This window comes from Notothenia rossii (assembly GCF_949606895.1).
Source record: "Notothenia rossii genome assembly, chromosome: 12".
NCBI classification, from domain to species: Eukaryota; Metazoa; Chordata; class Actinopteri; order Perciformes; family Nototheniidae; genus Notothenia; species Notothenia rossii.
The window spans coordinates 10,906,554-10,929,394 of record NC_136911.1 but is presented as its reverse complement, the minus strand read 5'-3'; the positions used below and the strand labels follow the sequence as shown (position 1 = coordinate 10,929,394).

The 22,841-nt window shown below is 43.8% G+C and overlaps 1 long non-coding RNA gene across 1 annotated transcript; it reads right to left on the bottom strand.

The window, feature by feature from the left end:
- Positions 1 to 9,017: 9,017 nt before the first annotated feature.
- Positions 9,018 to 22,711, bottom strand: LOC307026198. Its single transcript, XR_013804357.1, has 3 exons — positions 22,651 to 22,711; positions 22,210 to 22,385; positions 9,018 to 9,379 (listed from the first exon to the last, which is right to left on the bottom strand). It is a non-coding gene; the product is annotated as an uncharacterized lncRNA (long non-coding RNA).
- Positions 22,712 to 22,841: the final 130 nt, after the last annotated feature.

Here is a 22,841-nt window from a genome sequence, read left to right as displayed (position 1 = left end):
CCTGAATTTGACTCAGGTGTAACTAAAGTCTGATTTAAGGGTTATTTATATTTCACATCATTAATCAGAATCTGCAAAGTAACAAAAATAAATGTAGTGGAGTAAAAATGTTAACCTCTGAATTGTAGTGGAGTAGAACAAAGTAGTATGCTGCTGTAACAAAAACATTTCCCAAAAAAGTATATCTTATCTTATCTTAAGATGATCAATGGCAACTGCCATATTTGCAAAATGTGCCTCTGAACCTTTACAAGTGCATGTTTCAGGCTTATCAATGAACAACAGGAGGGGTCACGCAGACGGACTGGGACTACAAATCAGCCCGGGACTCTCGACCGGCCTACTTCGGTACCGCCGGCCCACCGCGGTACCGCAAGTAAATACCGCTAGTAAATTGCCGACGGGGCCGTTGGAATTGTATTTTCACTGGCCCCACCATTGTAACCACTGGCCCGGAGAATTCGTCCAAAAAAGAAAACCGACTAATAATGAATAAAATTAACACATTTGTTGCAATAGTAATTTATGCACTCACTACATTACTACTTGTACTACAACATTTGAATCATCAGTTCTTCCTAATTTTCCTCAATTGTTCATATTTGGTTTATTAAAATAATGATATTGTGGTCATTGTTTAAAAATGTCTGCTATTATTATGAGTATTATTTGTATAATGCACTTTCTGCCTTCCTATCATTAGGAGTTAGACATGTAATGGCTATGTAATTGATTTGATTTGAACCTTCATTATCCTAAACTGCTGGCACATTTCGCCAATACCTTTATATTGTCTACTCTTCACTTACTTGTCAGCATAGGTCGGCATTAATGTACAGAGCCGACAGAAGACCTTGTTTATATTGGCATCATATTGAGAGGTGCAGCCAGTGACGCGTCCTAAAAGCAGGAAGTAAGCTCCTGGTTCCCTGGACAAAAAGCAATGGGATTTCTCCTCACGGTTTTGGAAAATAGCTGGAAATAAGGTCTGTGGAAAACAAACCTGTTTGATAAATGCACGTTTTGTTCAGCCGGATAATCTCCACATGTCTACCCTACTTTTATAATTTTCTAATCATAAATCTAATCGATAGATTATAAAAGGGTTTTAGGACGCGTCACTGCACCACTAGAAGCCAACTCCATCGATCAAGCTGGCTGAAACTTTCTCTCCCTCTTCTTCTCATGCTCCCTGTCACTCTCCTTTAACTCCTCCGGTGACTTTCTTTTATTTGAAGATTTTTGGGCCGGTTACCGCTGGTATTAAAAAAATGTTGGCGAATGGTTAGGTGGCGCGATAGTCTGTAGTGAAGGAGCGCGCTCCCGTTCACAGGAGCCTGCTCGCGCTGCGCTCCGCAGCAAACGACAACGACAACGACAACCGACTCACGGAACGCTATGTTCTAGCGTTAATAAACGAAACAATTTAACAAAATTGCTAGTCAAAATACCAATACCACAGGACAATTTTTTTTTTAAAGCAATATTTTGAGTGGCCCGAGCGGGCAATTGCAAGGGTAAGTGCAAGGGCAGTACGTTATGCTGGCCCGGGGTGTCTAAATAGTGCTTCCGGGCCAGCGGGCCATTTATAATGTCGAGCCCTTACCGGCCGGCCCACATCGTCTAACCGGCCCACTTCAGTACCGGCCCATCGGGATTCGTCCCGAACGTCCTGATGGCCAGTCCGCCCCTGGGTCACAGACATAAGACCAGCTGTTAAATAAAGCTCTTCTGACCTTAGGTGTCATGTGGATATATTAATTCACCCATTTATTAATTATATGTTTTAAATTTGATAACACCACTGTGTTTCGTATCCCCTAAACCTCCAGGGTGTACACAGTTTAATACTGGCAGCTTCTAATTGTGGGAAATACGAAAACGTCTTATAAAGAGACGTGCCATAGAACATGTGGCGAAACACACAATAGCCAGCATGTGGGGGGAGGCTGGGGGCTAACCTTGTCGCACTGCCACTCCAGCATCCAATCACAGGGCTTGATGACTAATCTGATGTTGTAGTCCCAAACGATAGCTGGGGATTTTGGGTAGTGTAGTGTCTTCGGAAACTGTAGTGTCTACATTCCGAAAAAACTATTTGTTTCTCTGAATCGAAGGTTAAAAACACAAAAGCATTGTATACAATTTAAACCAATCAATACTGTGTAATTAACAAGGATAAACTGATGTTTTTTAGCGGATGAGTAATGTAGATATCACTGTGTAATCATTTGACAGTGAGGGGAATATATCCGGTTTTATTATGAAAACTTCAAGACCGCGAAAACTGTTTTCACCAACGCTAACTTTAGATGGAAGCTGCATACAGCTTGTCCTGGCGAGACCTCAAATCATCTTCGTAATATCTATCAAACTATAGATCCTACACATCGACTGGACGTGGATTCTAAGATTACAATATACACTTCTCGCCAGAAATCGAATAAAAAAGGATTTTAATGGCCAAACTATTCCACAATTTAGGATTTTCCAGAGAGGGTTATTTGTGAATAAATATCCCTCCGGAGCGTTTGCAATGAACGGGCCGGGAGCATGTTGTTTCTTACACGACCACTAGAGCACCTCTAGTGGTCGTGTAAGAAACAACATACACTTTAAAACGTGTCTCTGGGTCGTAATAAGGGCATGAACAATCGGCCTATACAGTATGGTCGTTTTTTGTAGGAAAGGCTGCGAGAGAGAGACCAGGAATTGGGTCGGAATGTACAAAGTACAAACCGGTTTTATTAAGGTTTTAACAAAAATTAAGGATTAAAAGAATCCTTAAAAAATAACAAAGACACCAAGTCAAAATACAAAAGCAACAGGTTCACAAGTGAAATCTCCTAAAGCACTCTCCTTTCTTCTTCTCTATCCTTCTTTATAGTCCTCTTCCTCCTCCCTCTCTGCATCAGGTGGTCTCCCCCTTTCTCTCTTTGAGTCAGAAGGAGGTCACAGCTGTTCAACTTTTAATTATTGAAGATTAAAAAATGTAAGGTTTAAAAATTTAACAAATACGAACTTATTGTAATGATATGTAATTTTAAAGAGAGGGAATATTAACATTGTTCATGAAAGCAGAACACATTGTCAATGTCATGTTTTTAGAATCAAGTTATTTTCTTTAAACATTTCAAGTTCAAATATGCAAACTTTATACTTTAATTCATTAACAGAGACTTTATTTATTAACAGAGAAAAATAAGCACAGCTTGTCTCTACGATTCGCTGGCCCAGGAAGTTGATTTGAATCTGTGTGTAGGCCGCCTGCATCCTGTGCCTCATTGTCTTCATACCCGCTGTAACCGCTCTCAAGGTGTCAAAAACCACAAGCGCCATTTCAGAATGGTAGCTGGAATTTTTTTTTACGCTTTAATCGTACCATCTAGAATGTTTAGTGTGCATAGGTCAAAAGTTCAGGATGTTCTATCTAGTTTCACATGCCTGGTCTCACACGTCTGAAAAGACATGAGACGATATCAGGATCAGGAGACGCAAGACCAAGATTCCAGCTCGTGCTCCAGTGGTTCCGGCTCCAGTGCCGGCCCACACAGCCATGGTTCCGGTTCAAGTGCCGGCCCATACAGCCATGGTTCCGGTTCCAGTGCAGGCCCACACAGCCAAGGTCCCGGCTTCAGTTCCGGTCCCAGCAGCCATGGTCCCAGCTCCAGTACCGGCCCCAGCAGCCATGGTCCCGACTCCAGTTTCCGTTTCAGTACTGGCTCATTGGCCGAGGCAAGCACCCGTGTCCTGTCGGCGTACCGGCCGACTCCAGCTCCTCGTCTCCTGTTGGCTCTCCGGCCGACGCCAGCTCCCCCGTGTCCTGTTGGTGTCCCGCCAACACCTTGTCCTGTCCTGTTTGGGGTCCCGTCGACACCAGCACTTGCTCCGTCGGGGGTCCCACTGACACCAGCCCATGTTCCATCCAGGGTCCCGTCGACGCCTGTCCCGCCAAGGGTCCCACCAGCTCCTGCTCTTGATCCCAGTGCCCCGGCGATCCAGCTGACACTGGAGGGGTCCCATTGCGGCGTACGTTGTCGAACTCTGCCTTGCCCCCGGGCCGTCCGCCCGAGATCCCCACCATGAACTCTGCCTTGCCCCCAGGCAAGTCATATTACAGGATAGAGGAAATACAGAAAAACTGCTGTTGCAGGAAAGACAGCCGACAAAAATCAACTGACTGTGAACATGAAAATGAATAGAATATCCCCTCCCATCTTCAGAGCAATCTGACTATTATAACATTAGCATTAAGAAAGCTTACTTAAATATCTGCCACAACATAAGTAACCGGATCAAAGTAACATTATGTACAGTCCGCGGCACTGTGAGTGCAGACGTCCAGATGTGTCCCATTATCATTCATATCACATCATATCGCATCGTAATGTATCATATATTTCCTTATCTGAGTCAGCTTCTTGAGCCATATCTGGCCGTGCAACACTCACAGTGTCACATACTGTATACAGAATTATTATTTTAAGCAACACATTAAGTTGACGAAACACTTGAGTCAAATGTAATTTAAAGACAGATCCACCCGTGTCTTAGACGGGGCAGTGATATCATAAACCTTTAATCTTTTAATCTCTAACCATTCAAACAATTTTTCTTTTACCAGCTGTGTTCACCTTGCAGGTGCAGCTATGTGGCTTTTATCCTGGATAAAGTGTTTAAGTCATGGATGTTTAAAGTTTAACGTCTCCATATTTGTCTAATATTATAGTTCACTTTTCATTCAGGAAGCATGATGCGCTGCCCTGTCAGTACGCTTGTCCATGTTTGTGATTGGTTGAATGCTCCAAATACCACCCCTTTCATGTGAACGCGCACCTAAATAGATAGGACACGGCTGGCTTGAGCGATCCACTTGATAACCCGCGTCGTAGGACTGTTTAGCGATAGCGCGTATGTTTTGGATTAGGCCAACCGGCTAACTCAAACATATCCAGGTTATGTTGAACCTGCTTCGTAGTACAGGCCTCTGTTCTCCCTGTCTCTTGTTTTCCTCCTGTCTCATTGTGTTCACCTGTTGCCCTTGTGTTTCTGCCTCCCTTACCCAGCTGTTTCTCGTCCTGTGATTACCCCTCTCTATATTTAGTCTTGTCTTTCCCTGTGTTCCCCAGTCGGTTCATTGTTTGTTTTTCCTGTCTCCCTCCATGTCAGTCACGGTCAGTTTTAGTGTTGTTTCTACCGTGTGCTACTTATGTGTTTCATGTCATGTTTTTTGTCATCGGCTTTTGAAATAAAGCTTACTTTTGTTTATAGACCTTTACCTTTTTTGTAGTCTGCATTTGGGTCCTACCATTTCCGTGATTCTTAACAGAGATCTTAACACTTCCGGGTGTAAAATCCTACGTTATCCAATGGGAATGGACACTCACATTGCTTTTAACTGCCGCCGACATGGACCGATGCGGTGCTCCCCTGAGCATCAAATACTGCCGCCGATGGCAACACATTGCAATCAGTTGAAAGCTCTTTGCGTCCGTTTATGAAGCTGAAGGAGAATCGGCGCGTCACAAATGCACGCCATAGGACCCTGACCAAGCATCGCTCCTGGACGTTCAGGGAGTGACACTGTGTTGCACACGCACACACACACACACACACACACACACACACACACACACACACTCACACACACAAACACACACACACAACACACACACACACACACACACACACACACACACACACACACACACACACACACACACACACACACACACACACACACACACACACACACACACACAGTCAGCAGTCAGAAGAACCAGTACTGCAGACCCTAAAGCCATGCTATAAGTCAAGACAGAGTAGAGGGTGCATGTAGCTCTAATCCTCCAATTAATTCTCATTCCCCACAAGTGGAGGACCCCCGAGAGCATCTTGACACTTCTATTAAAAAGTAAAAATGAAACACAGCATGAAGGTGAAGAAAGAGAGATCTCTTTCTTCTGCCCATCTCCTCGGAGAGAAAAGTTTTACAACATTTTTGGCAAACAGTTAAATGTTCTTTCTTCTTTTTCTCTCCCACTTCTGATGTGAGAAAAGTGTTGGAGGGTGAGCCGTTAGTCATAACATAAAACGATTTGTACAGTAGGAGCGTCACACAGAGAAACAGCAATTATGTACGTGTTCTCATCGTCAGTACTGCAACAATTACTACACACACACTGATGTTCAGGAGATATGCACGTAGAAAATGTCAAAACAAGTGGTTAAAATATACACCATGTTTTAAGCTCTTCCTAAAACAGCATCTGGCAGATTGACACTGGAAAACAGATACATAAATAAAAACGACATGAAATATGTTTTGAGATTATGTGAAGAAACAAGTTATCCAGAAAGAGATTTAACTTGAAATAAGATTGTACACACTCAACGCAGCTCAGCAATTCTTCTTGAGATGAATTAAGTTGTCTTGTTTTTTATATTAGGGCTGGTGTAGGGTCAACCATATATTCCAGATATAGTGTCTAAAAAAAAGGAAAAGCTATTAAACAACTCATTAGCTCTTTCTCAGACACAACAAGGAGCTGTGTTCTTTTTTTGTTGGAGTTAACAAGGTTATCCTCATCATGAGGGATTTCCGAAGTAAAGCTTCTGACAGGCTGCTGGAGGATCTGTCTGACTGGTCTGCTGTCTGACAAGCTTCTAGCAGGCCACAGCTGGAGCTGACTGGTTAACTGACTGCATGCTGGGGGAAAAGAATGTCAGAAAAGTCTGCGGTGTGGCTCCCTATTGTGCTGTAACGCACAATCAATGTTAGATTATCTTGCCGTGTGATCTATAAATGGGTCAAGCTTATGGCAATTATCTTGCTACAACCTCATTGTGCAATCTTTATCTGATCAAAGTAAGGGTTAGGGTAAAATGAATGGTAGAATATTGCCAAATACTACACAATTTGCATGCAACCACAACTAAGAAACTTTTATCTTGTTTTGTTTGATTCTCAAGAAAACATTACATAAAGATGTAGTAATGTAATATCAGAGATATATTAACAAAGAATGGATGAAAATCTATCAACAATAACGGAAAGTTCAAAGAATACTGCATGAGATTGGTGTTGCCTTGGAGCTGTTAAAGTAGCCTGAAACTTAAGGGAAATAACTTGATTAACTTAATTAACTTAAAGATAACTTAATTTGTCCTAAAGCTCTGGAATTGGATATTGGAGTGGCAGTGCGCGAAGTTTACGCAGAGCGTCAAACAGCATTTTGAAATGGAATGAAACCCTTCGACGGCACACTATTCAAAACAGGAATCGAACGTTTCCTATCCCCACCCCCCTTAGGTCACAGGCTCCTCCAACAGTGCAACACAATAAAACATATAAACAGAAAAAATAGTGCAAGTAAATACAAAAAGAAAAATTGCAAAAAGTGAAATAGTGCAATAAGAGTCTATATACAAGTGATTGAAATATGATATATTAGATAAATAATTTCTCAGTAGCAGCCAGGCAAATGTTATGGATGTTGTTTCAAAGTTCAGGTGTTTAATAGTCTAATGGCCTGTGGGATGAAACTGTCCCTGAGTCTGGTGGTTTTAGTCCGGATTCTGCAGTAAGATAAGATAAGATAAGATGGTACTTTATTGATCCCAATTTGGGAAAAATTTTTTGTTGCAGCAGCATAAAATACAAGGCATTTTACAATAAAACAAATAAACAAGAATAGAAATCAAATAAAATAGAAAATATATATGTAGATAGTATATATGCAAATATATATATTCAAAAATATATGACATATGGAATATGGAATATTAAATATTGAACAGATTATATATGTGTAACATGTACAGCGAGGTTTTATTCGAAGAGAAACGATGGAGCAGAGAGTTCTCTTCCAGCCAGAGGTGATTTATTGTACAGTGTTATTGCAGTGGGCAGGAATAGTTTCCTGTATCGGTCCTTGTGACAGCGGAGCGGCAGCAGTCTGTTGGAGAAGGAGCTCCGTTGACTGTCCAGTTGCAGGTGGAGAGGATGGGTGGGGTTATCCGTGATGGACAACAGCCTGTTCAGTGTCCTCCTCTCCACCACAGCTTCAAAGGGGTCCAGCTTGATGCCGATGACAGACCCAGCTTTCCTGATCAGTTTATTGATCCTAGTGTCACCGGCTCTTATGCTCCCCCCCCAGCAGACCGCAGCAAAGAAGAGTGCACTGGCCACAACAGACTGGTAGAAGATCTCCAGCATCTTACTGCACACGTGGAAAGATCTCAGCTTCCTCAGAACACAGCGTCAGTGTTGATCCTCCAGTTCAGCCCATCGTCTAAGTGCACTCCCAGGTACTTTTAGTCCTCCACAACAGCCACATCCTCTGAAGCGACTTAACTGACTTCTTGGTACACCCTGATAATAAAGAGTTACAATAATCCAGCCTTGAAGTAACAAATGCATCGACTAGTTTCTCTGCATCGTTTTGAGGCAAGATATGCCTGATTTTTGCTATATTACGTAGATGAAAAAAGGCGGTCCTTGAGATTGATTTTATGTGGGCGTTAAAGGATAAATCCTGATCAAATGTAACACCAAGATTCCTTACAGTCTCACTGGAGGCCAAATTAATGCCATCCATGTTAATATCTTTAGATAGTTTGCTTCGTAGAGTCTTTGGGATGAGTACAATAACTTCACTTTTGGCCGTGTTTAACATCAAAAAGTATAAGGTCATCTACGTGTTTAAGCCCTTGAGGCAGTTTTGAATTTTATTTAGATGATTGGTTTCATCAGGCTTGATGGATAAATATAGTTGAGTATCATCCGCATAACAATGAAAATGTACAGAGTGATTCCTTATAATATTGCCTAAGGGAAGCATATATAATGTGAACAAAATAGGTCCAAGCACTGATCCTTGTGGCACTCCATGGCTAACTTTGGTTTGCATGGAAGATTCACGTTGACACACACAAACTGTGGCCAATTGTTTTCATTGCATTTACAGACCCTTGTAACTCTCTGACTCTGATTGTAGAACCACGCAACAGGGGAGTACTACAACATGGGTGTGTTTGTGTCAGACTGTCTTCCTTATCACTTAAACTTATTTCAATCAGGAGAGACGTGATGTATGAAATACATGTTTATTATCGGGTCACATTATATAAATGAAACATAATGATAACAGTTTATAACAAGTGAATGAAATGGTGTTTGGCGATTAGGCCCAGGTTTGGTAGGATATCATTTGGGAAGGGAAAGAACCGTTTCCGATGAACCCCCCTGGGTCTAGACATTGGTGGTGGTGATAAGTGGTTAGGTCCGGTTGGAAGGGAGAAGGTTAAGCTTGGTCCTGAGTTGGAAGCAGGAGGCGAAGTGGTGGAGGAGGGTTGCGCGTTGACACCTGGAAGACAGCTGATGGAAAAGGGGAGAGCATATATAGAGGGATTAACAGGTGCGATGATTAGGCTTGTGAATGGAGGGAAGTGATAGGTTAGCTGAGGAGTGGCGCTCCCTATCATTTAGTGAAGGGAGCGAGTATTGCCATGACGCGCAATACGAAGTGATAGGTCTTCCTGCCTGAACTTGCGCTGAGCTTCATTTCTCAACTCCCCCAGATTCTACAGAATTGTGGAAACATTTTCTGCAAAACATGCTGATTCTTATACTCTTCAGTGCAATAATGTTCCGTTGACTTTACTCATGCGATATCAGAGAAAAGGGGAGATAAAGATATCTTATCTGGAACCATTGCTTCCTGCAAGAGCAGAATACATTCTGTCTAGATTTTTATATTTCGCCCCTCCTAAGAAATGGCCTAAAAAATATATATGTAACGAAGCAGGTTGAAGCGAAACATTTAGCAGTGGCAGAGAAAATGAGGTGCTGATGCAGGAGAGTAGTTTGACAGCTGATCTGCCAGCTTTAAAAGAGAACTTCCACGTACTCTCAGCATGAAAGAGGAAACATTAACTGATTAGCAATAAAAAGGCTAATGCTGATGGCTGATGATTTTGCAGGTTTAAGTCATAGTCCAGGCTATTTTACTTCGGATATCATAGACAGATATCATAAATTCGAGGAACTATCACGGTAACACTTTATTTTGATAGTCCATAGTTAACACTCTATAAGTCATCAGTTGACATTCAACAACACTGTTTAACGGACAAGTAACATGCATTTAACTAACTGCCAGTAGAATATTAGGTACATCTCAAGTGTTGATCTATAGATTTTAAAAAAGTGTCTGTTGACTGTCAACATGTTTTTTGCAACATATTATTAACCGATATTCAACTTTACTATCTGTAGATTGTGTCAACATCTTCAAAATTGACAATCAACTACTCAAAATGAAATTTTCCGTTGAAAGTCAACAGGGTCATGTCAACTATCTGTTGAGAGTCAAGATGTCAACTAAAGATTACATTCATTCATCGATTTACCTTTATGCCTGTCGGTGTTCTTTTCCCCATTATGGCCGCGTCGCTGCACATTATCCCTTACATATGATTATATAGAGTCATTATTCATTTGTTTTAAAGCAGGAGGCGAAAACGCTTGCCTCGAGGAGGGAGAAAAAGAGCCACAGCGAAGAATAAACAGAAGGGCAACCATGGCAACCATGGCAACCATGCGCGGGAAGTCTTCACGCCGCTTTTGTGGCAGACTACAGCACCACTTACAGGCCTGGCATATGTACTACAGCGTCTCCAGCGCTTTCGAGCGGCAATAGAGTGGCAAAGTCCCTCCCCTTCCGGTGGACCTCCATGGGACCTTATTTCGGGAAAAATTATGTATTGAAGTCAATGGAGAGAGAAAGATTATCTTTTGATCTCGTTTTAATTGTGCCACGAATTACACATATGATGTTTGTCAATTTAAAAGATAATTTTGCAAGTCAAAAAAAAAAAAATGTGTCGTAAAACTGTGAAGTAACACATTTGTTTGTGTGAAACGCTGAATGAACTGCATCTCCGGTCTAGCAGAACAACACACGTCACCAAGATGGCCGTTGTCAGTACCATATGTGTTCGACCTTGTCACTACCCGATCTGTCCCCCTGCCCGATCGGTACTGCGCATGTGCGAGATGGTCCGCCATATTGGACAACTCTGGACGGCAACCCAAGATGGACACTTGACACAGTGGATTTTTAAAGCTCAAAAATAAAACAAGAGAGAGATGAGTTATTGTTATTACAACGTGACTTCACTATTATTTAACAACTCTTTTTATTGGGTTCTTTGATCTGGGGTTAAGTACATTGTCAGAATAAGTGAGAAATGAATTTAACTTCTGTTAGACAGCCATATACCATACATTTTTGCATACATTCACAGTACATATTTATTCAGTATGATAGCTGTCTAACATAAGTTATCATAATTTTACAATGGTGATCCACCCTCCCCATTCCCCTGTCAAGGATGTCCTATTTACAATCTTCAGGAAATTAAGAAGCCAAATTCAGTACAATGTGATAGCATAGGGAAAACACGTAAAACTGCTCTGAGAACAGTTTATTGATGTTAAATAAAACCAGCATCCGGTGAAAAATGTGCCTTCCTATCACCAAGCATCCTCTCCAATAATAGTGCCATATTGATTAGGTTAAGGAAGATGTTAATTAGTTCGGCTTTTGTGTGAGGTTGTATAATTGTATAATCTCTGACCCAAACCATGTTCTGAACAGTGAATATGAACTGCTACCATCTCATCGGAGATACAGGGTCCCACGATTCAGTAAAGTCAGACTGAAGCACTCCTTTGTGCATCAGTCAATCCTCACAGTCAATACAGAGCTAAATCCCAGATCAAATGCACGCTGAAGGCTCTTTGAGCATGTTTTCTCTCACTGATTCTGCTGTTATGTTAAATGTTTGTTGTTTATGTTTCATGTATTGTGTCTGGATATTTGTCTGTTGATGTTGGACATGGAGCTGCTGTGACGCAAGTCAAATTTCAGACTTGATCTGACCAATAAAGTATTATCGTTATTATCGTTTTTCGTTAGGTGGTTTCCAACCCAAAGATAACAACAAATATGTAACTTATTCATACACAGGGGAAACACTTTGCACTCATTGGCATTTTATTGTATTTGTTTAACCTAAAGAGGGTTTATTTATGGAAGCGTAATGCATACAGTACACGTGGGAAATAAACGTTTTTTGTTTTTCTTACTGTAATTAACAAGATTATTATCTCAGAATTCGAGGAAAAGTTCTTGTGAAAAACCTTTTTTTCTCAAGTGAATGCATTAGGCTTCTGTATTTATCTTATATATTAGTTAAATAAAACAGGAAAAGGTGTTCCTAACTCAAAAATTACATACATATTGAATAAATAACCAAATATTCACACAAAGCCATCGTCAAGACTAAATTGCAGTGTCAGAAGATTTTGTAATTGTTTTCAATCAATTTCAGTCAAGATTTTATGGTTCCTAATGTTGTCATAGTGACAAAAATAAAAGCACAAATTCATGAACTGTAGAGGAGAAAAAAGATAACCTTAGGGTTAGACCTTGAGAAGATTATCCCTTTCCAGCAAACCATTTTGTAAGCATGTTTACTGTGTGATAAGGAATTTAAAACAGATTTCAATGAAAAGGTAATTACACCTGACTAACAATAGATTGATTAAACATAAAGTCAAGAGATTATTTTGTAATAATGTTCACACTATTTTTTGGTAGTATGGAAGAGGACGCTTTGGTAACACCTGGAAAAGAAAGAGGGTGTTTGGTATACTCAAGGTCAAAGGTGCAAGCAGACGTCCCATTATTTTCCTAGTAGGCAAAAGAGAAGAAACAAGGAGACCCTTGTTCCCATCATCAAGAAGCATATCAAGCCTCAAAGTTTTGTTGTGAGTGATGAGTGGAGAGCATGCCAGTCTTTCCCAGGAGGGCTACAGGCATGTTAGGGTCAACTACAGCCAGAATTATGTTGATCCACAAACAGGACTACATACTCAGAATATTGAGAGAGCATGGCAGACATACAAGAGGGAAGTTTGGCGTATGCGTCAGCTAAAACCTTGCCTAGGGCAGCAAATTGGTCAGGGCCGGCTGACGCCCATAAACGTCCTCAACACAGCAAAATAAAATGAGAAGAGAAAATACAGGCAGAGGGCAGGGTCTCTGTAGATCAGGGGTGGGGAACCTCCGGCCCCGAGACCAATTGGTACGGCCCTCGAGGTAATTTATAAACACACGCAAAAAATAAAAAAATTATAGAAATCTAGTCCGCAAACAAATTAAACAAGCGAGTGCCTGTTTTTCCTGGCCGTCAGGGTCCTTGAACACAACACGAGCCTAACGTGCAAGCCCCTAGGAAGTGCGCCGGACTAAGATGAAAATATCATGGATGTATAGTAAGAACTGGATGCAGCGTGGGAGGCATTCATTCCTATGAGAGTTGCTCATTGGCGCATGATGATAAAATGGCCCAACTTTTGAGAGCGAAACGTCACAGATTATCCGGCATGCCTGAGAAGTACCCGTACGTGCGCTCATAGCGCATGCGCAACTTTAACCAAAATGCTCGTTCACATCAAGCACGTCAATTTGCGTACACGTAACAGCACCGCACGTTCATGACAGCATGGTAATGGCTTGTTATTATGATGGATTTGATATTAACGAGGCGGCAGTTACGCCAGTTAGCAGCTAGCGGCTAGCTAGTAATTATGCTAATGTGCACATCAATCGTTATGTACTTATATTACGCTGTAACAGGATCTAGTGATATCCAAGCATCAGAGCTTCATTTAGCATGAAAGAATAATTGCACTGTATATATATATATATATATATATATATATATATACATTGTTTTTTTCGGAAATTCCTACATATTATACCTTTTACGATTGACCTTGGGCTCAGGGTAGATCAATAATTTAATGTTCTTCTGTTGGTCAAGTTTCGTTGTTTATTTTATTTATGGTTATTAAATTGTTCAAATCTGCAGTGATTTATTTCCGTTTGCCTGGTATTGACTACCAGCTGGTAGATAATGTGTTTCAAACTTTATTTTTGACAATTTCACAACTGTTCAGTGTTTTTACTATATTTGTAGTATATTCTTGAAATAAAAAACTTTCTTTCTCTGATATGCTGCATATAGTGTTTGTTTTACTGTGCTTTATACTAGCATGGTATTGGCTTCAGTTATCCAGTGTTCGTGATCAGTTGTGCAAAACATTTTGTTTTATTCCCATGTCTGTTGCATATAATTAGTGGATGAATGGTTATAGACTTTCTACTGTTCTCAACTGTTTTTCACTTTAATTGGACAGTCCTAACACATGCCTTCAAACGCTTAGTGGAGAATGCCTACTAAAAGTATACTGATATTCAACTATAGTTTAGTTGACGATCAACAGATAGTCAACTAAACTCTAAAGTTGCTTATCTGTTGATCATCAACTAATGCTTAATGTAATAGTCAACTAAACTTGAGTTGCTTATCTGTTGATCATCAACTAATGCTTAATGTAATCTTTAGTTGACATATTGACTCTCAACAGATTATCAACAGATAGTCGACATGACACTGTTGACTTTTAACCTACAGATTGATTTTGAGTAGTTGATTGTCAATTTTGAAGATGTTGACACAATCTACAGATAGCAATGTTGAATATTGGTTAATACGCTGTTGCAAAAACATGTTACTTGTCGGTTTGAACGGTGCTGTTGAATGTCAATTGATACATATCAACTGATGCGCTGTTGACATGCTACTAAATGTCAACTGATGACTTATAGTGTTAACTATGGACTATCAAAATAAAGTGTAACAGATCGAGGCTGCTACGTTTAACCACACACACCTCTACACACATCGAACTACCAGAGTATTCCCCCACGTTTTATGAAGGAGATGTCCTGTCAGCAGGGCGCATGATGTGTGTGTGTTTGTGCTCAGCTCTGCTCTGTGTGTGTGTGTTCGGTGTGTTTGTGTGTGTCCGACACCACCGGCATTTGTTTTCAAATGACCACGAACAGTAATTTATACAAATCTGGTTCTCCATAGTTAAATGTGTATTCCCAAGTGAAAGAAATTCGTTTAATCTTAATCTCGATGTTGTGGTGACTCTAGTTAACCATAATTCACTTTTGGGTCACAGTTCCTACACGGACCTGGTTTAGCGTAACACCGGAGAGATAGGTTGCCAAGCTAGAGCTAGCAACGCACTCTAACTTGACTCTCTTCACTGAGTACATGTCTGATACTACTATTGCTTGATGGAAAATAAAGAGTGGAAATCCCTTTTAAATACTCCGCCTCCGACTCCTTCTTACCGGCACTACACTGGTGACCCTGAGTTTTTCGAGATAGCTTCCGAAAAAAATGTTGAACATGGCTGAACAAGATGTTTTCGTTAAGCTGCCGGAGTTTTGGGAGCATGCCATGGAGGCATGGTTTGAACACGTGGAGGCTCACTTCGCTTGCAAGCATCTCCACAACGAAGATCTGACATATTACCACGTGGTGGCTTCGATGGGGGTTTCTACTTCAGACAGCTTAGTGGGTTTCATCGCAGCGTCCCCACGCCTCGGCAAATACGAGGCTATCAAGGCTCTTCTCCTGAAGACATTTGGTTTATCGACGAGAGAAAGAGCCCGCCAAAATATGGACATTCAGGGCCTCGGAGATGGCAAGCCATCTCAGTTAATGGAGAAGATACTAAGCCTGCTAGGAGGGGAAGATACCCAGATTTTGTTCATGGAGATGTTTCTTCAACACTTACCTCCCCGGGTCCAGACAGCGTTGGCCAACACATCCATCACGGAGCCCCGCGCGCTGGCCGGAGAAGCGGACCGTTTCTTCCTGGCTACACGACAGTCTGGTGCGGAGGTGTTGGCTGTGGCGCACAGCGGCCCTTCTGCGGGCAAGAAAGCATGGCGGAGGCCGGACATAGTGACGCCGAGTCGGCGAGGGGATACCGGTGAGTGCTTCTACCATGCACGTTTCGGGACGATGGCAAAGAGGTGCATCGCTCCATGCAGCTACAAGCCTCCGGGAAACGGAGGTGCCGACGCTCAGTAGTGGCTCTGAGCGTCGGCGGCACGGGCAGGCTCCTTTTCGTCAAAGACAGTGTTTCAGGGAGCCTGTTTCTGTGCGACACGGGCATGCAGCGGAGTGTGGTTCCCGCGTCTAGAGAAGACATCACTCGAGGCGGGCACGGCCCACGGCTAACAACGGCTAACGGCGGGCCCATTCGCACGTACGGATTACGGCTTATGTGTTTGTGCATCGGTGGACAGCGTATCAGCTGGGAGTTTGTAACAGCGGACATTTATTTTCCTCTTCTTGGGGCGGACTTTTTGTGTGCTCATGGGCTGTTGGTGGACATTAAAAATAAACGTTTAGTGGATGCCTTAATGTTTTCTTCTCTCGTGTGCACACTCGGCAGCGCAGCATACGACGGGCTGTCGGGCTCGCTGTCGGGGGAGGATATTTTTCTCAGACTTTTGGCCGAGTTTCCTGATCTGTCGCTGCCCACTTTCTCCGCGCTCACCACCAAACATGGCGTGGAGCACCACGTCACCACCGAGGGGCCTCCAGTCTACGCCAGGGCCCGACGGTTGAACCCTTCTAAGCTAACCGTAGCGAGGGCGGAATTCGCAACCATGGAACGCCTGGGCATCGTCCGCCGCTCCAACAGCCCTTGGGCCTCTCCTCTGCACGTCGTTCCCAAGCCGAACGGCGGTTTCCGCCCGTGCGGGGAATACCGCCGACTCAACGATGCCACTACACCTGACCGCTACCCGGTGCCGCACATACAGGACTTTTCAGCGCATCTGGCCGGCACGAAGGTTTTCTCCAAGGTGGACCTGGTGCGTGGATACCACCAAGTGCCCATGCACCCCCTGGACATTTCCAAAACGGCAGTAATACAAATGCCGACCAACCACACACACACACACTCTTGGAGTCTTTGAGTTCCTGCGGATGCCTTTTGGGCTCAAGAATGCCGCCCAGACGTTCCAGCGCCTGATGGATTCGGTGCTGCGGGACCTGCCGTTCGTGTTCGTGTACCTGGACGACATCCTCGTCGCCAGCGTTTCAGTGGAGGAGCACCTGTCTCACCTCTGGGCCCTTTTCACGCGGCTCAGCGAACATGGATTGATCATCAACCCTGCAAAGTGCCAGTTCGGGGTGTCGGACGTTAACTTCCTCGGGCACCGCGTCACCAAGGACAGTGCAACACCCCTCCCGGCGAAGGTGGAGTTGTTGCGGCTTTTCCTCGCCCGCTTACAGCCCGGTCACTGCGTGAGTTCCTGTGGATGGTGACTTTCTACCATCGTTTCATCCCCCGGGCCGCCCACATCATGCGGCCATTGTATGAGGCTCTGAAAGGCAAGACCCCCGTTCAGGCAATCGACTGGACTTCAGAGGCGGAAGTCGCTTTCACTGAAGTTAAGACCGCGCTGGCTCAAGCGGCTTTGCTGGCACACCCTTCATCCACGGCTCCCATCTCCATCACTACGGATGCTTCGGACTACGCAGCCGGCGCGGTGCACGAACAGTGGCTGGACGGAGCTTGGCAACCGCTCGCCTTTTTCAGCAAGCAGCTGACGCTGAGGGAACGCAAGTAAAGCGCTTTTGACCGGGAGCTCCTGGGTCTTTATTTGGCTGTACGGCACTTCCGTTTTCTGTTGGAAGGCCATGAGTTCACAGCGTTTGTAGACCACAAACCGCTCACCTTCGCCGTGTCAAAGGTGGCGGAGCCTTGGTCGACGCGTCAGCAGCGGCAGCTCTCCTACATTTCGGAGTTTACCACAGACATTAAACACGTGGCTGGCAAGTCGAACTTGGTTGCCGATAGCCTCTCCAGGGTCGTCATCGGAACCGTCCAGCTGGGCCTGGATTATGCTCGTATGGCGGCGGACCAGGTCACCGACTCCGGCGTCCAGAGTCTGAAGACAGAGAGCGCTGGGCTGCGCCTGGAGGATGTGGTGTTCGGCGACGCGGGCATCACCCTTCTGTGCGACGTCTCTACGGGCCTGTCACGACCGGTCGTCCCCGCCAACTGGAGGCGTCTTGTTTTCGAGGCGGTGCACGGCTTGTCTCATCCTGGCGTTAAACCTTCCGTGCGCTTGGTGGCCGCGAAGTTTGTCTGGCGTGGGCTGAAGAAGGATGTAAGAGCTTGGGCTGGGGGGTGCGTGACTTGTCAACGCGCTAAGGTGCACCGCCACACGAAGGCCCCTTTGGAGCGGTTCCTAGTGCCAGAGAGGAGGTTTGTTCATGTTAACATCGACCTGTTAGGTCCGTTGCCCTCCTCTCAGGGTTTTTCCTACCTCCTCACCATGGTGGATAGGACGACCCGTTTGCCGGAGGCAGTTCCTCTTGTGTCGACTTCAGCCGCTGACGTGGATAGGGCTTTTATCGCGACGTAGGTGTGTCGTTTTGGCACCCCGTCAGACATTTCCTCGGAAAGGGGCTCACAGTTCACTTCAGGGCTCTGGGGCTCTGTTGCAGACAGTTTGGGGTCAAACTGCACAGGACTACCGCTTACCACCCCCAGGCTAACGGCCTCTGCGAGCGCTTCCATCGCTCTATGAAGGCGGCGCTCAAGGCCGGCCTTACGGACGGTAACCGGGTAACTGGGTGATGTTGGGCCTGAGGACCGCGCCTAAGGAGGATCTGCAGTGCTCCACGGCGGAGATGGTTTACGGTCAACCCCTGAGAGTCCCAGGGGAATTCCTACCCAAGGCATCAGTTCCTTGGTCTCCTACGGCTCAACGGGTTTTCCTGCAAGATGCGGCGGAGGCTTTCATTCCGGTTCCGACTTCTCAGCACGGCGCGCCGGGGTCTCAGGTGCCAGCAGAGCTATGCTCGGCTGGGCACGTTTTCATCCGCCACGACGCGCACAGGGGCCCCCTACAGCCCCCTTACGATGGGCCTTTCCGGGTTTTGGAGCAGGGGGACAAGCACCTGGTGGTCGACATGGGTGGCAAGGCGGAGACCGTCTCGGTGGACCGGGTTAAGGCTGCTCATTTGGACTTGGAGCAGCCGGTGATGTTTGCCCGTCCACCACGACGGAGTCGCCCCCCGTCTTCGATTCCCGCTACAGGTTTGAGTCCTGTGGTCCCGGTTCCCACTTTGCCGGGAACCGCACGTTCAGAGGTTGTTTTGCCTGCCCCCATACTCAGGGGTAGAGGGGGTCGGCGTGTTGTTCCTCCCCGCCGCACGGACTTTGTTTATCTGTGAAATCTGGGGGGGCTTGTGTGGTGACTCTAGTTAACCATAATTCACTTTTGGGTCACAGTTCCTACACGGACCTGGTTTAGCATAACACCGGAGAGATAGGTTGCCAAGCTAGAGCTAGCAACGCACTCTGACTTGACTCCCCTCACTGAGTACATGTCTGATACTACTATTGCTTGATGGAAAATAAAGAGTGGAAATCCCTTTTAAATACTCCGCCTCCGACTCCTTCTTACCGGTACTACAATGTGCTATAGTCCTGCCGGAGTGCACACGAACGACACTATCATACAAATGCCGACACACACACACACACACACACACACACACACACACACACACACACACACACACACACACACACACACACACACACACACACACACCCTGGCGACCGGACATATTCTTCATAAAACTTATAATATGGCGTAATAATCGGGAAGTTTGATGTGTTTTACCATAAGAAAGTATCTCGTGCGAACGCGAAAGTATATTGTGCGCACGAGAAAGTATCTTGTGCAAATGAGAAAGTATCTCGTGCGAATGAGAAAGTATCTTGTGCGAACGAGAAAGTATCTCGTGCGAACAACATTACATTGCATTTAGCTGACGCTTTTATCCAAAGCGACTTACAATAAGTGCATTCGACCAGGAAGATACAACCTTTAAGAAAACAGAATCATATAAGTACATCAGGTTTCATAGAGCCAAACATTTCAAGTGCTACTCAACTGGCATTTAGAAAGCCAGCCCTTTATTAGTATACACAAGTTATTGAGCCGTTTCCGCTCTACATCCTGAACTCCTCCCTTCGATGCAATGCACTTCCGTTTTGGCGGACTGGGTTTGTTTTGCTAGCTAGCTCCGTTGTGCCGACAAAGCACTGATATCGCAGAGACAAAGAGGATATAACAATTACAACATGAAGAAAAGTGGTTCGGGAACTACGTGTGCGGTAGTTGGTTGCAATCACTCGAGAAAGCACCTGAACGAGTGGTTAGATAGAGAGTGCTACGACCACGAACCAGCACCCAGCACCCAGCCATGTTGTTCATTAAATACAGATAAACACAACAAATACTGCATGCATTGTATTTTTTAATATTATATATGAATATTTTCATAGTGATGTAATTGTGTGGGCTGCTTTTATATTTTAATTTGTAATACCTGTTAGGATTAAACATGTGATCTTTCTTGTTGAAGCCATTTCTTTAGTTTCCTCTAAACAATTAATTCATTCAGTGTTATTTATGTACAGTATGAGCTTAATATGAATGATGAACTGTGTTAAAAGAAATTGTAGCACTCTAAGGAACATATGAAATGCAATAATGCAATAACAGTGCAATAATGAAATTAAATTACATCAAACTTTATTTTCACTCAAACAGTACAGGCACATATGATATATTGCACAGCATAAAGAGATCATGTAAATTGTGCATTATGTAAACAACAGACAACTGTTGGCTCCTGTGGGCATGACCTAAATAAGGCAGTTTATTTTGGTTTTAAAATGCTGAGATATTTACTGCAGAACTGTAACCTTCCCTCAACAAAATCGTCAACAATTTTCGGGAGCATGTGGGCAAAGTAGAATGTGCGCAGCCTTATGATATGCCTTCAGACTGTCCATTGCTTTTCCATCTATTGCCATGGATTGAACGAAGTAGGAGCAAATTTACTGTACGTTATGCTGGGCCACGTCGTCATGTTATCCTCCCAGTTTTGCACTGAATTCGGGTGGGGGAGAGTAACGCCATCTCCAGTCAAAGAAGTAGAATCGTGTTCCCAAGCTAGCATCACTGTTAGCATCGAAATCGCTGTGTTTACACCAGTGCCCGTCTGACTGTTTACATCGGTTTACACCGACAGACGCTGTGCAAAAGACTTCCGGCGGAAATGAAGTGCATTTGTGTAGTGTCATGGCGCTACCCGTGTTTTGGCGCGTAAACTTGTCTATATAAGTGCTTTGTTAGTAATTCTATCGCTCGAAGTGGAGTCTAAAGAGATGAGTTTTCAGTCTGCGTCGGAAGATGTGTAAGCTATCTGCTGTCCTGATTACAATGGGGAGCTCATTCCACCATTTTGGAGCCAGGATAGCAAACCCACGTGTTTTTGCTGACGGGAACTTGGGTCCCCCTCGCAGTGCGGGTGCAGCGAGCTGTTTGGCTGATGCAGAGCGGAGTGCACGTGCTGGGGTGTACGGTTTAACCATGTCCTGGATGTAGGAAGGGCCAGATCCATTCGCAGCATGGTACGCAAGTACCAGTGTCTTGAAGTGGATTCTAGCAGTTACTGGAAGCCAGTGAAGGGAGCGGAGGAGCGGTGTGGTGTGGGAGAATTTGGGAAGGTTGAAGACCAGACGAGCCGCTGCAAGAAACAAGAAAGAAAGTAACACAAGAAAGTATATCATGTGCACAAATTAATAAAGCGTGGCCTCATTTTATTTAAATTGAGGCCACGCTTTATTAACTCGTGTGCACGAGACGAGAAAGTATCTTGTGCGAACGAGAAAGTATATCGTAAAAGTGGCCACGTTTTATTTATTTTTCTCTCTATGAACCCTCCAGGGTTCCGTAATAATTTATAAAAAATGCAGAATATTAAAAAAAATGCAGGATGCAGGCAAAGTATTAAATATTAATACTTAATATAAAGTGAATTAAATATTGTTTAAATATCATTTTGTTCTTAAGATTTTCATGAAACCAAATACCACTTTTTTATGGTCTGCATTTTTTCACAAATAACTATTCATTGTATTTACATTCTGCCTTCAAATACAACAGAAAACAATGCAGCATATAATCCAATATTAATATCATAAATTGTGCCTGTATGCTTAATTTTTAAGAAGGTAAATCACTCAATTAATTTAACTGTTAAACAACTTCTAACTACTTAAAAAAGCACAATCAGTCCACCATATTTTTGTGACGAAACATTTTAAGTGACTTGTGTTCTCAGACTTTCACTTAGGCTCCCAAGAGTTTTTGTTGGTCCACTCACTGATAGATGATGACCAGGACCAGCCCATTTCCAAAGAGACTGAAAACGAACATGAAGTAGTAGAGGATAGAGAGCTGAGACCCCAGAGAGTCGATGGGTTCTGGGTACGGTAAGGAACCGTAATCATAATCGTAGCTTGTAGTTTCCATTTGTGTATCAGGTGTTGATGTGAACATCTGCAAGCAACACAAATGCAGCCTTAAACATAATTTTCACAGATGGTAGAGTTAGCAAGGCTTTTAAATGATAACTTAATGATAACTTCTTTAGAAATGCTTTGAGGTGTACAAGGGAGTCAAATGCTGCAAGTGAGCTTCACCAAGGCATGCAAATAAGAAGTGCTAGAAAACATTGCCTTCAAATCATTACCGACAAAGAGAAGTAGGAAATTAAAGCAGATCTTTGTGAGAATGAATGTCATGCTTAATTAAGCTGACTTACTGTGTTTTTCTTGTTGTCTGACTCCCAAGGGCAGAGCTGTCTGACTCACAGTGAGTTCAAGTTACTTCATAATAATTCAGCCAGTTAGGGGAAGGAAGTACCAAAGAAGTGTGTGTCAGAGTATGTGAAGGGGAGGGATTGGCCAAAGCACAGCTGTTTTACCAAAAGATCCACATCTCATCCCTGGATTG